We start from the raw sequence: 12,422 nt of genomic DNA on the forward strand, positions 1-12,422 counted from the left end.
GGTGATGTCACGTGCCTGAAAGTGCGCAGCGTGAGCATCACCGCTGGAGCGCGGGGTCTTGCTAAAAATGATTACCAGGGCCGTCATTGGGGGCGCTTTAGCATTCTTTATCTGTTACCTCCTCTCCCCTACCTTGCAATTCGTCTCTGCTTCTCTCCCTCCCCCACATGCTTTCTTGTGGTTTCCATTACCTCACCTTTTATATGCCTCCTTCTCCCTTTTTTCTCTTTTCAACCTTTTCTCTGTCACCCTTAGTATCTTTCTGTATCTGCTTTGTATTCCTTTCTCTGCCCCATTTTGTTCTGTGGTCCAGTTTTCTCCACCAGCTGGCAGATCCTTACTTTCTTTCCTCTTCTCTTACTATTCACTTGCATTATTCCAACCTTCAGTCTCTCACTCCTTTCTCACCGTCATTTTTTTCTCTATTTTATATCTCTCTGAATAAGTGCATGAGTCTGTGCTCTGTGCCACATACTTAAGTTGTGGCAGGTGGAACTCGGTATTCATTCTTGTAGTCTACGAAAGTCTTTTTTTATTTTTAACAGACAGTGACCCATAGCAAGAGAGGAGGGAAAGACAGATGGGGGGGTGGGAGGGAGGTTCTGAATGAAGGGAAAGATGTAAGAAGAGTGACAGATAGAAAGAATGGATACAAAACTGCAGGGATGAGCTTAAAAAAAAACGTGTAAGGTGGTATAAGATAGAGGCATGAAGTGGAATCAAGACTAGGCAGTTGTGGTTTTAGGCCGACCCAGCGGCAGAGCCTAACAAAAGCTTTGCGTTCCAGTGATTATACTTTTTTTTTTAATAAAGCACTGTGCCAGTCTGTGTCCGGATGCTGAGTATCTGCGCACATGCACTATACAAAAATCACACCTATTGGCTTTGTCAGTACTTGGTCTTTGTGTGTCACGATTTGAGAAGCTGCATCATTTGCAGACATGTATGACAGACTTGTCAGCTTGAAGGCGATTTTGCTATTGTGTGTACAGCAGTGCAGTGGCCTTATATCACAGGTAAGCAACTGAAATACCCTACATACATTTTAAAAAGGCCCCGTTCTCGTGACGTTCGAATGCCCCCATGCTCCCAGCACTTAACAGTTGTAAACGAGTTAAACTGAACGAGTCCTTATAGACGAGGATTTCCTGAGGCCCTGGTGACGCTTCCCTTCGAGAGCTGAGATAGCGCAATGTGGTCTGGCTGGGAGTCACTGGGAGCAGACGTCCTACGTGAGCAAATGCGGTTTTTTTTTTTTATCTGAAGCTGGACTATAGCACGTAGAATATAGAATTTTGAGCATTTTACTTTAAATCCTAAACTAAATAAAGGACAAACTCTGCATGGAGGCCGGAGATGCGCTGCGAAGACTCCTCCTCGCGGGAGACCTGTCGGTCGGAGGAGTTCAAGATATACATCCGGATTTTCCTGTGAGTGGAACCCAGAGGTGAGCAGTCATTGGACACGTAAAGGAATGGCTTTTGCGGCACAGGCCTCCCACTTTGTAGGGAGGCACGATGCGCCGCACCACCGCAGCATGCATTTGCAAGCAGGTACACTTGCACTTACGCGCACGTTCGGTGGTGCTACTCAGCGACAGCCGCTGGCCACCCCCGAAATAGTGCCGCCTGGGGTGGACCCCCCGCCCCCAGCTACACCTCTGAGTGGACTCTGACAATGTAGCAGTCGCACTCCTCTAGCTACAATCCAAGAGGTTCAAACTGAAAGACTCATCACCTTTGAAGATTCTACAGTGCGAAAAGAAGGACTAAGCAACAAAGGTATGGAACTCGTACCTCTTGAAACCCAAATAACAGTTCGTCCTGAGACACCTGTCTACAACGAAGTAACAAGTGATCAACTGGATCCAGCGATTTCAACAAATCCGATGCAATTCCAACCATTGACAGAACTGCCTCAGACTTTCATTAACTTTGATACGTTTTCTGAGGATCCCAGTGAGCCGGAAACAACACCAGCGCAAAGAACTTTCAAAGAACAAGCAACAGACTTTTTTCATCACCTGAAAAAGACTTCTCTGGTTTCACCATGGATTGAACTATGGATTGTCTCGGAAATATTTGTCTTTCTACTTTGGTTAGCTCTGGTAATAACTCTGGGTATGCTGATAAATGGAAAATATTTTCAAATGGACACAGCAAGTAAAAGAGTGAGCTTAATTCTCCAGCCACACAAATCATCCCATCGTGAAGCAAGAGACTTGTCAGCGTTGAACATCACAGCCATTGATGAGTCTACCCGCCGGCCATGCCACCTCAGTTCCACCACATGTCGGGGGATCACTTCACGCTTCTCCAACAGGAAGTCACGGCCCTCTTGGCCAAGGGAGCCATTGAGCGGGTACCTGGGCCGGAAGTAGGACGCAGTTGTTATTCCCACTACTAATTTCCGGTCCCCAAGAAGGACACGGGGGCTTGTGCCATATCTTGGACCCCAGGGACGTCAATCGCTTCCTCCAGAAGGAGAAGTTCAAGATGTTAACTCTGGCTCAGGTCTCGACTGCCCTCGACCCTGGAGACTGGATGGTAGTGTTGGCCTTGCAGGACGGTTATTTTCACTTTCCCGTCCTGCCGGCCCACCGGCGTTATCTGCGGTACATGGTAGGCCAGGAGCATTTTCAGTATGCCGTGCTCCCCTTCGGCCTTACCAGTGCCCCTCGGGTGTTCACGAAAGTGATGGCGTGGTCGCAGCTCATCTGCCCAGGTCAGGGGTGTCAATCTTCCCCTACCTCGACGACTGGTTGTTGAAGGCAGTCTTCACCCTCCTTCAGACTACGGCCGACCTCCTGCACTTGCTGGGGTTTTCCATCAATGTGCCAAAGTCACACCTGAGTCCCTCTCAAAAGCTCCCCTTTATCTGAGCGGTTCTGGATTCGACGCAGTTTCGGGTTTATCCTCCCGAGCAGCGACTCCGGGATATTCAGGCTATGATTCCGATCTTTCAGCCTCAATCCCAGGTTTCAGTCAGGATGGCCCTCCGGCTCCTGGGCCTGATGGCTTCCTGCATCCTGCTGGTACAACATGCCAGATGGCATATGTGGGCTCTGCAGTGGGACCTGAAGTTCCAGTGGGCACAGCAATCGGGGTAACCTGTCCGATCACGTCCAGTACTCGGAGGGCACTGCACGGCACTTGCGGTGGTGGCTCACGAATCTCGATTGGGTCAATGGCAGATCCCTCTCCCTTCCCCAACCGGAGCACTTAGTGGTGACGGATGCGTCCCTCCTGGGATGGGGAGGCCACTTGGGAGAGGCGGAGAACAGAGGCTTCTGGTCTCCGGTGGAGTCCCTCCCAGCTCCACATCAATCTTTTGGAGCTTCGGGCGATCCGACTGCCACTGAAGGCATTCCTTCCCTCTGTCCGGGGGAGTGTAGTTCAGGTGTTCACGGACAACACCACCGCCATTTGGTATTGTAACAAGCAAGGCGGGTGGGGTCCTGGAGCCTTTGTCAGGAGGCTCTGCGCCTCTGGACGTGGCTGGAACATCAGGGCATCACCCTGGTGGTTCAACACCTGGCAGGTTTTCTGAACGCCAGAGCGGATTAATTCAGCCGCTGGTGCTTGATGGATCACGATTGGCGTCTGAACGTTGTGCAAGGTCTCTTTCTGCAGGGGGAGAGCTTTTCGCCACGAGTAGAGTTGCGGTCTGTTGTACGCCTTTCCGCCTATACCACTTCTGCCGAGAGTGCTGAAGAAGATTCGGCGCAACCGGGCCCAAGACATCCTTGTGGCTCCAGATTGGGCATGAAGAACTCATATCCTGAGCTACTCAGCATGGCGATCGATCCCCTGACCCAACTGCCTCTTCGGGAGGATCTTCTGTCGTAGCAGCAGGAGACGGTCCTCCACCCGAACCTGTCCAGCCTCCTCCTCCATGCGTGGGGATTGAGCGGTGACAGTTGACGGCTTACGATCTTCCCCCTGAAGTCTGTGATGTCATTCTGGCAGCCAGGCGTCCCTCCACTAAGATGGTATACGCCTGCAGGTGGAACAAGTTTGTGGCATGGTGCGCAGCTAAAGCTCTGGATCCCCTTTCTGCCCCTCTTTCTGAGGTCCTTCTGTTCCTTTTTTCCTTGGACCAGCAGGGCTCTGCTCTGGGCACTGTCAAAGGTTATCTTTCTGCTATCTCCGCCTTTCTAAGGCTCCCTGATCAACCTTCTATTTTTAAGTCCCCGGTTGTTAACCGTTTTCTGAAAGGCATTACGCACACGTTTCCTCCTGTGCCGTTCATAATGCCTCAATGGGACTTGAATCTTGTCTTGACATATCTGATGTGCGCTCCCTTTGAGCCCCTTCATAACTGTCCTTTACGACTTCTCACTCTCAAGACGGCTTTCCTAGTAGCTATCACCTCCGCCTGAAGAGTGAGTGAGCTCCAGGCTCTTTCTTCTAAACCTCCTTTCCTTTCTGTTCATCCGGACAAGGTGGTTTTAAGAACCCGTCCTTCTTTCTTGCCAAAAGTTGTTATGCCCTTTCACATCGGGCAGACCATCACTTTGACCACCTTCTTTCCGCCTCCGCATCCTTCGAAAGAGGAAGAGAGGCTCCACCGTCTGAACCCAAAACGTGCGCTCTCGTTCTATCTGAAGTGCACACAATAGTTCCGGGTGGATGACCAGCTCTTTGTTGGCTACGTGGGCGCCAAAAAAGTTTGGGACATGCACAAACGGACCATCTCTCTGTGGGTCGTTCTCTGCATCAAGGCCTGTTACTCGTTGGCTAAGAAGGAGCCTCCTATAGGGATGCGTGCCCGTTCAACCAGGGCAACGGCAGCCACTACTGCTTTGGGATGCGGTGTTCCCTTGCAGGACATTTGTCAGGCAGCTACATGTGCCTCTCTGCACACGTTTACCAAGCATACTGCCTTGACAGTCAAGTCCGAAGAGATGGCTTCTCCATGACTTTCTGGTGTAATCTTGTTCACAGACCCACCACAGGGGTTGGTATTGCTGGGGTATCTATTTTAAGGTAAGGAATCTATCACTAACGTGTCTCTTTCAGATGCACAAGTTACTATTTGTGTAACGATATATCGGTAAGAGACATTAGTTAGTGATAGATTCCTTACCGCTCTACCCATCCTCCCCGTTCTGTGACCTGATTACTAGGGTTAAGGACATCCCTTTCAAGGCCCTAGTTTTCAATGCACCAGTGGTCAGTATCTTGCATGGCTCTGCGTTCCTGGCGCGGAAAGTTGTGTACAGAACTGATGCCAGCATGCATGGGTGGCACCTAAGTAGTCTCCGTGACGTCATCTTGGCGCATATGACACAAGCGACGGACACTGAGCCGCAGGACGCCACCTACTGACGTGCAGGGGTACTGCTAAGAAAAACTTTCTGGATCTAGTCTGACGCCTGGGAATATTCTAAGGTAAGGAATCTATTACTAACTAATGTCTCTTACAGATATATTTTTACACAAGTAGTAACCTGTGCTTCAGTTATCCTGGCACATGTACCCAAAGCAGTAGGGCATAACAAACTTGCAATAAGAATGTACATGTAACTATTGGTCACCAATTTCGGATTTCACAATTTGGTTTTTCTTGTTTTTCTGAATTTTTGCACTGTATATAAAATTTCTTTGTATCACAAATTAGCTTTAGGATCTATAAGATGATATGATCATGTTATTATGTGTATGTAATTTCTTAAAAAACTTTTTGGAAAAAAATGAAGTAAATTATGTATTGATGAATATACAAGAGATTTTGTTCATGATTTTCCTTGCATATTGTAGGAAGGTGGATACCTGACTATGGTTACCCCCAACTTTTTGCCTAGTGTTTAGCTGGCTTTCGACTTAGTTGGCCTGGGATCCTGCTATTCAGGACCCCAGGCTATCTGCTCTCTCTGTAAAATGGACTCCATGTAATGTAGGTACATACCAAATTGGATATTGGGTCACCCTTGTGAGTCCCTGTCTAAGTGTACCATAGGTACCCAGGGCATAGGTGCACCCAAGGCCTACCAGGGGCTGCATCATATAGTATGCCACCCCTGGCTGGCCACCTAAATTGACCCAACTGGCTGATCACTCAGCTGGGGCAAGGTCGTGTAATAACCCCTTGCTTAGGTATAGTATCCCTATACCTACCTTCTATATAGACACATAGTAAACTATAAGTCACTCCTATGGCAGGCCTTAACAATCCTGGAGGCAGAGTGCTTGGTTATGGGTGAGATGGTGCTCTAGCATGAGCTGAGCCTGTCTGCAGCTTGCGGAAACATGTCCTTATAGCTGTTCTATGATATCGCCATACCATATACTCTTAAGTGCATTATAATCCTCGCGGTTGAATGCTAACTTTGGTTTGGCTTTATCTAAACATGTCGTGTAAGGTGTCATACGCTTTGGAATACTACCCCCTCGCCAATTCTGGCGACGGGGGTAGCATTCCACCCTTCTAGAGGGAGAAGACATGTTGTTGCTGACTATCCCTGTTAAAGTTAACCAGAGCCCCAGCGTCACAAAATGGACACTGCCGCCACAGACACAAGTCTGACCTCCTGCCGCTGGGAGTCCTTCCTGTCACGGTGGTTTGGACAATAGGTTTCCTGCCTGAAGAGGTGCGAGCACCACCCCAGACAGGACTTTGTGTATTGGGACAGGGAGGCCTGAATAGAATGAGACACTGCCTGGGGCACACTAGGTGCTCCATGCATACCCCAGTTCAAACCGGTTGCTGGGGCACTCCAGCCCCAGCTCTGGCGTGAAACTGGACAAAGGAAAGGGGGTGTAACCACCCACCTTCCTGGTCCCACCCATAGGAGGGACCTAGTAAGTAATCCAGCCCCTTTTAGTTGTATAAAGGTAGGAGCTGAGCCCCAGGAAATTAGATTTGACCCTGAACTGAAACTTGAAATGAAACACTGGACCTTCGACATTCTGCTGAAGCTGAAGACTGAAGAATCTCCCTTGTGGCCAAAGAGTGACCACCCTGGGCAACCAGGCACCATCCAGCAAATCAACGGCTTGCTGTGTCGACGCTCCCGCCGGAACCCGAGTACAGAGCCTGACTAGAACCAGACTTCTAGACCTCTCTGACCCTCTCTTCACGTCTGCAGCATAGCTGAGATCCGTGGAGGCGACGAGACACGTGGGACCGGACATCTTGAAAAGTCCTCGACATGCTAACTGTGCAGCTCCTGAGGTATCCTCGCAGCTGTGCACTGGGGATTGAGAAGCCCCGAATCCGAGCTCCACCTGCACCGAAGATCAGCCCTCCACACTCCACGAGTTCTGCGTGTGGCCCTTCTGCTTGTGTTCTGTGCGACGCGTTGTCCGGTTGCTGGCCCGTTGGCTAGTAGCCTCTCTGATGACAATCCTTTTGAATCAACTCGCTGGTCTGGTTGCTGCAGACTGGCCCTTGCCTCCCTGCAAAGGTGAGGCACCTCACACCTTGCTGGTCAGCATCAGAAGTCTTCTTTGAATCCTGCGTGGGTTGCCTTTGCCAAGGCTTGTTGACTCCAATCCGGCAGTCGACCCCTCCATACGCGAGAACCTTCGTGGGACAGCTCCTCTCCAGCACCTGGTCGTCCTCGACGCCTCCTGGTCCGCGTGGCTGAAGAGACAAGCTTCACGACAGCACCTAATTGCTCCACAACGTCGTCTGGTTCCACCCGGTCACTGGCTAGTGACCCAGACTCTGTCCCCTCTGCTTTCAGGTCTTCTTCATCCACGATCCACCCTTGGATCCACCCGGACATCTTCCTCCTGGTCGCCTGCAGCATCTTTCTTCACAGGCTCCATAGACTTCAACGGCGAAACCTGACACATCTTCACACCTATGCACCCGCTTCCTGTGGGTGAGGTAACGCGAGTACTTCGGTGCTCCCAAGGGTATTGACTATCCCAGTGTCTAGGTTTTTAGTTGTTTCCTTCTAGCTAAACCGGAAGTGACCTAAATCCTTCTTTTTCTAAACTCTTAAGTTCCCATTGACTTAACATTGACTCACGCGTGTGTGTAAAGACACTGCACGCATCGCCTGTGGGCCTCCTACTCCTAACCTAAGGTTCAGATAGTGTAGCCCCAGCGCTTCTCCAGGCCCTAGGCCTTTCCTTTTCTCGTGACGTGGTACTTATACCACTTTCTTAGTATATGGTTTCCTTCGCCCCTAGGGCCTAACTGTATTTTGTGCAACTTAACGTATTCTGACTAAGTAACTTGTTATGTTCAGAGGAGTGTGTTAGTAAATAAATACATATATATTTTATATATATCCTGTGTGGTGTTGAGGTTCCTAGATTCTGAACCCGTTCAATGAAGGTTGTCATATCGTGACGATTTTGATATCAGCGGACCAAAAATAGCAAGTATATTAAGTACGAATGTTTTTGTCATGTTCGCGTGATGGATTCACTACGAAATATGGGATTCCGTTCTGAACCCTCGGGTTCCATTTTGTGTATGGCAGCCATTTTGTGGTTGCCCTCACATAGGCCGATGACAGTGGCCGAACGAGTCTTCAAGCACACGTACACTTTAGCTGACTTCTGAATGACCTGAGCGAGCGACCCTGTTGCCTAAAGCCAAACTTGTTAGGCCAGTTCCTTCCAGTAGCTGATCAAGATTACGGATCAAGACACAGGACACCATAAACCTTTTCATTACGCACAACTATGTCTTATCTTGCTCACACCTGTCTCTGCTCCTTTCTTTATGGTCCGTTTACGATGGGGATGTGCCCGTTTTTATTATGGGTTCGATCGACCTGTCTGATGAAGAATGTTGGGTTTGACCAATAATTGATTATGGGCTGAACAAACTGAAAATGGGCTTGTCATCATGCTACTGCTTTTTCTTTATCGTGAAAACATGTGAGTGGTCAACTGTAAATAAGGAATGTTTGCCTGAAGCATAATATTCGGTATAAAAAGGGATGACTGGCTTTGTAAAATTGAGCAGTCTCCTGAGAACATACACCGTGTTGTACTTCTAGGGATCTCTGTTACTGGCTGCAGCTAATAAAATTGATCTTTGACGTCACTAAGAAGTACCCCGTGTCTCTATACTCTAAGACAGGTGGACCCGGAGACTTGGGCGTTTCCCCTGGCGCCGCTGGGTTCTAAAACCCGGTTCTTCATTTGGCACCCAACGTAGGTCGACTTCAGTGGTACCGGTCCAAGCCTGAAGATCGTGAGGAGCTTCGTGTGAAAATTCTGGAGGAAGGCCTGCCACTTCATCGACCCCTGTATGTCGTCGTGGTCCGAAAGTCTTTGCTGCGAGGTTCCCCGCTTTCTGACGGCTACAATGGACTGCTGCCCTGACGGTCGTCCTGTCTTGGACCCTTAGACGATTTGTAAAGCGAGACGATAGACGGGTCTTTTGGCGACGTCATCGATACTTCAGTTAAGTATGAGTGGGCCGTCTACCAGTCCTTAGTTTTTGGGTATCCCTTGGGATCTTTGATTTGGGACTTGCAAGTACCAAAGCCGAGGGACTCGTGTATTCACGAGACTATCGTATTCGATATTCCCTTGAAGTTTGAAACTAGACTAGTGAGCAAAGATGCCTGGTCTTAGCAGACTTGGAAAGTTATTCTGTTGTGGTTGTAATAAGGATTCCCGATTGGAGGATTTGTGTCCGGTTCCTCCGATTGGAACTCCAACCTATGAGCTCTACGTGAAACATGGCGCGGGCCCCATCACGTATAATGAAGTATGGATTTGTTACACAAGAAAGGACGGTGTCCTACAATGGCCCCAATATGGTAGTTTTGACACGGAAATTTTAGACAATCTGGAGGTTAGACTTTTTAAGAAGAAAGCCCGGCCGGCGATGTTTGACTCTTTCCGCCTATGGCGAAAGGAAGCCAAACAGAAAGAAATTAAATTAGCGAAGAGGAATAAAAGAGAAAATGGTATCTCGATAATGCAAGCTGCTATACAGTTTAAAGATAACGAAGAAGAACAAGCGTGTGAGCAGTTGCATAGGCAACGTAAAATGGCGATTGATAAGTGCTATCCAGCTTTGCCACCTCATCAGCAAGATGCAACGAAGGAACTTGAGAAAGATCCTTTGATGTCACATTTGTTGAGTTCGCCACTCCCTTATGCGCAGAGTGCTACAGCACCTCCGCAACCTTTAGTTGCGCAACCCCCGGTTGCTTTGCCTCTTGCTGTTGCACAGCCGCCAGCTCCTCTTCAGTTGGCTCCTACTTCTCTGGTGCAGCCTTCTCAAGGGCTGCTGACTTTGCTACCTGTTCCGTCCTTAATTCCTACGAATCTTCCGCCTGTTCTTGCTGCCTCTTCTGCTACTGCTCCTACATTAGCTCTTACTCAGTCCGCTTTATCTCCTGTCCGGTCAACTTCTCCTTCTGTCCGACAGAGAATGACGGATACTGTTACTAGTCTTTTGTCTCCTTTCTTTGGGTCATTGAGCACGACCCCCGTTTCAGAGCGTAAACAGTTGCGTAGCCAACTGACTGATTCTAGAGAGAAGGGAGTATTGGATCATTTGGCACATAGATGGGTTACTGACCCTACAAGATATGAGTTAGAGTCTGTTATGAATGTCTTCCGCCAATGGGAAGCACCGAAGCAAAGATATGTTTTTGACAAAATGTGTGTTTTTCTTTGTGAAGAATTGGAAGATAGTGATCTGGGACAAACTCCGCATGAGTTGTGCCGTGTACGGTTCGAGTTTGCGAAAGGCACGATTGTGGGTCTCGACGTTGAAAGAGCGGTAGCGACACTGCTTTCGTTCAGGAATAAGTCTCCTTCTCGGTCATTATTTGAGCCTGACCCTTCTGTTAGGAGGAAGGTGAGACAATATCCCATGAGAGAAGTTCCCCCAGTTTGAAAAAAGGGGACCCAAACGCTAATCCAGCTGTTCTGCCTCATTTTCAACGTGTTTGGGTACATGTTCCGTGGAAGCGAGCTGAAGTTTTGGCTCTTAAGCAGACTTTGCCTGATCCTCGTAAAAATCCTGCAGGGTAATATAAGGAATTATGACAGACTGCAGACTCCTATGTAATGAATCTAGCTGATATAGACATGTTGTTTGGAAATGTGGTTCCACAACCTTTATAGGGTTTGATTCGGCACACGGATCATGTGCAGGAGTTAGGTGATACCTGGGTTAATATTGCTGCTGCAGATGGCCGACAAGTTGGTGGTGCTAAACCTGAGCCTGCAGTTGCAGACCTTCCTGGTAGGATCATTACTTACATGAAGACCTTAATGCCTGCTATGCGAGTAAACTGGGACAAATTGTCTGCGTGTAATCAGAAGAAAGATGCAACTGTCCGATTTCTTCACTAGGTTTGAAGAAACATTTATTAACCACAGTGGTCAAGACATGAGTACTGAAGGTGGTCAACGGTTGTTTGTTGATAAGTTTGTGCATAATTTGCTTCCCGAGTTGTGTACCAAGTTGAAGGATTCCGAGAGTTCGTGGGCTGTTTCCTCATCAGCACAGATATTGGCTTCTGCACAGTATTACGAAAATAGAGATAAGGACGAGAAGGATAGAGCAGACAAGAAGACTAAAGAGTTGAAGACGAAGGTTCTTTTACAGCAGGCGTACCCGCCTCGTAGTGGTCAGCGTGATTTTCAGCAACCTCAGCAATTTCAGAGAAACTCGCAAAGGTTCGAGTCTTCTCAACAGTGTTTTCCTGTGGGTCCTAATCAGTGTGCATATTGCAAAGTAGAGGGTCATTTTAAAAATAGCTGCCCTGTTTTGTTGCAGCGTATGAATGGTGTTTCTAGTGCAAGAGGTCGGGGTGTTCCGCAAGCTTCTAGAGGTAGAGGACGTGGAGGGTTCCCCCAGAACGGGCGTTCCTTTCCTCCACAAAATACGATGAATTGTTTTGATCAGCAAAATGGTGCATCTGGTAGGACGACTCCGTACTATGCTGATGACTACTATGTCGAAGGTGAGAATATGGATGGTAATGATTGCTAGGACAGCCATAGGTAAAGAGAAGGAGTTGTTTCAGTTCCAGTAGACCAGAGTGGACCTTATGTTGAAGTGATTATATCAGGTGTGCCAGAACCTTTTCTGTTGGATACTGGTGCTGCGAAGAGTTCTATTACGCACTCTAAACTCCCTGGCGCACCTTTGTCTGGCTTAACGAATGTTTCGGTAGGTTTTTCTGGCGCCCCAGTTAGAAACCCGGTTTCTAGTCCTATGTCTCTTTCTGTTGGACCTTGTGAATTCGAAGCACCCCTTATTCTGACGACAGGTTGTGGTGAGAACTTGTTGGGATTGGATCTGTTGAAAAGATTGTACGCGACATTGTATTGTTCTCCTTCGGGAGTACAACTTACATTGGGTAAGAAAGTGGTCTCCCCGATGTATTTGTCGAAGGATAAACTTCCGACAGAATTGTCTTCTCTTCCTGATATTCTTTGGGCTACTGGTCCTAATGATGTGGGTCTTTTGGAAATACCGCC

General features: G+C 48.4%; 1 protein-coding gene across 5 annotated transcripts in view; it reads left to right on the forward strand.

Annotated features, from left to right (window-relative positions):
* The window catches only part of LOC144762305 (exportin-5-like), a 2,106,094-nt gene that overhangs the window by 584,728 nt on the left and 1,508,944 nt on the right, over positions 1-12,422 (forward strand). The gene's annotated exons all lie outside the window — the stretch shown is intronic.

Source organism: Lissotriton helveticus, chromosome 6, assembly GCF_964261635.1.
Source record: "Lissotriton helveticus chromosome 6, aLisHel1.1, whole genome shotgun sequence".
Classification (NCBI taxonomy): domain Eukaryota; kingdom Metazoa; phylum Chordata; class Amphibia; order Caudata; family Salamandridae; genus Lissotriton; species Lissotriton helveticus.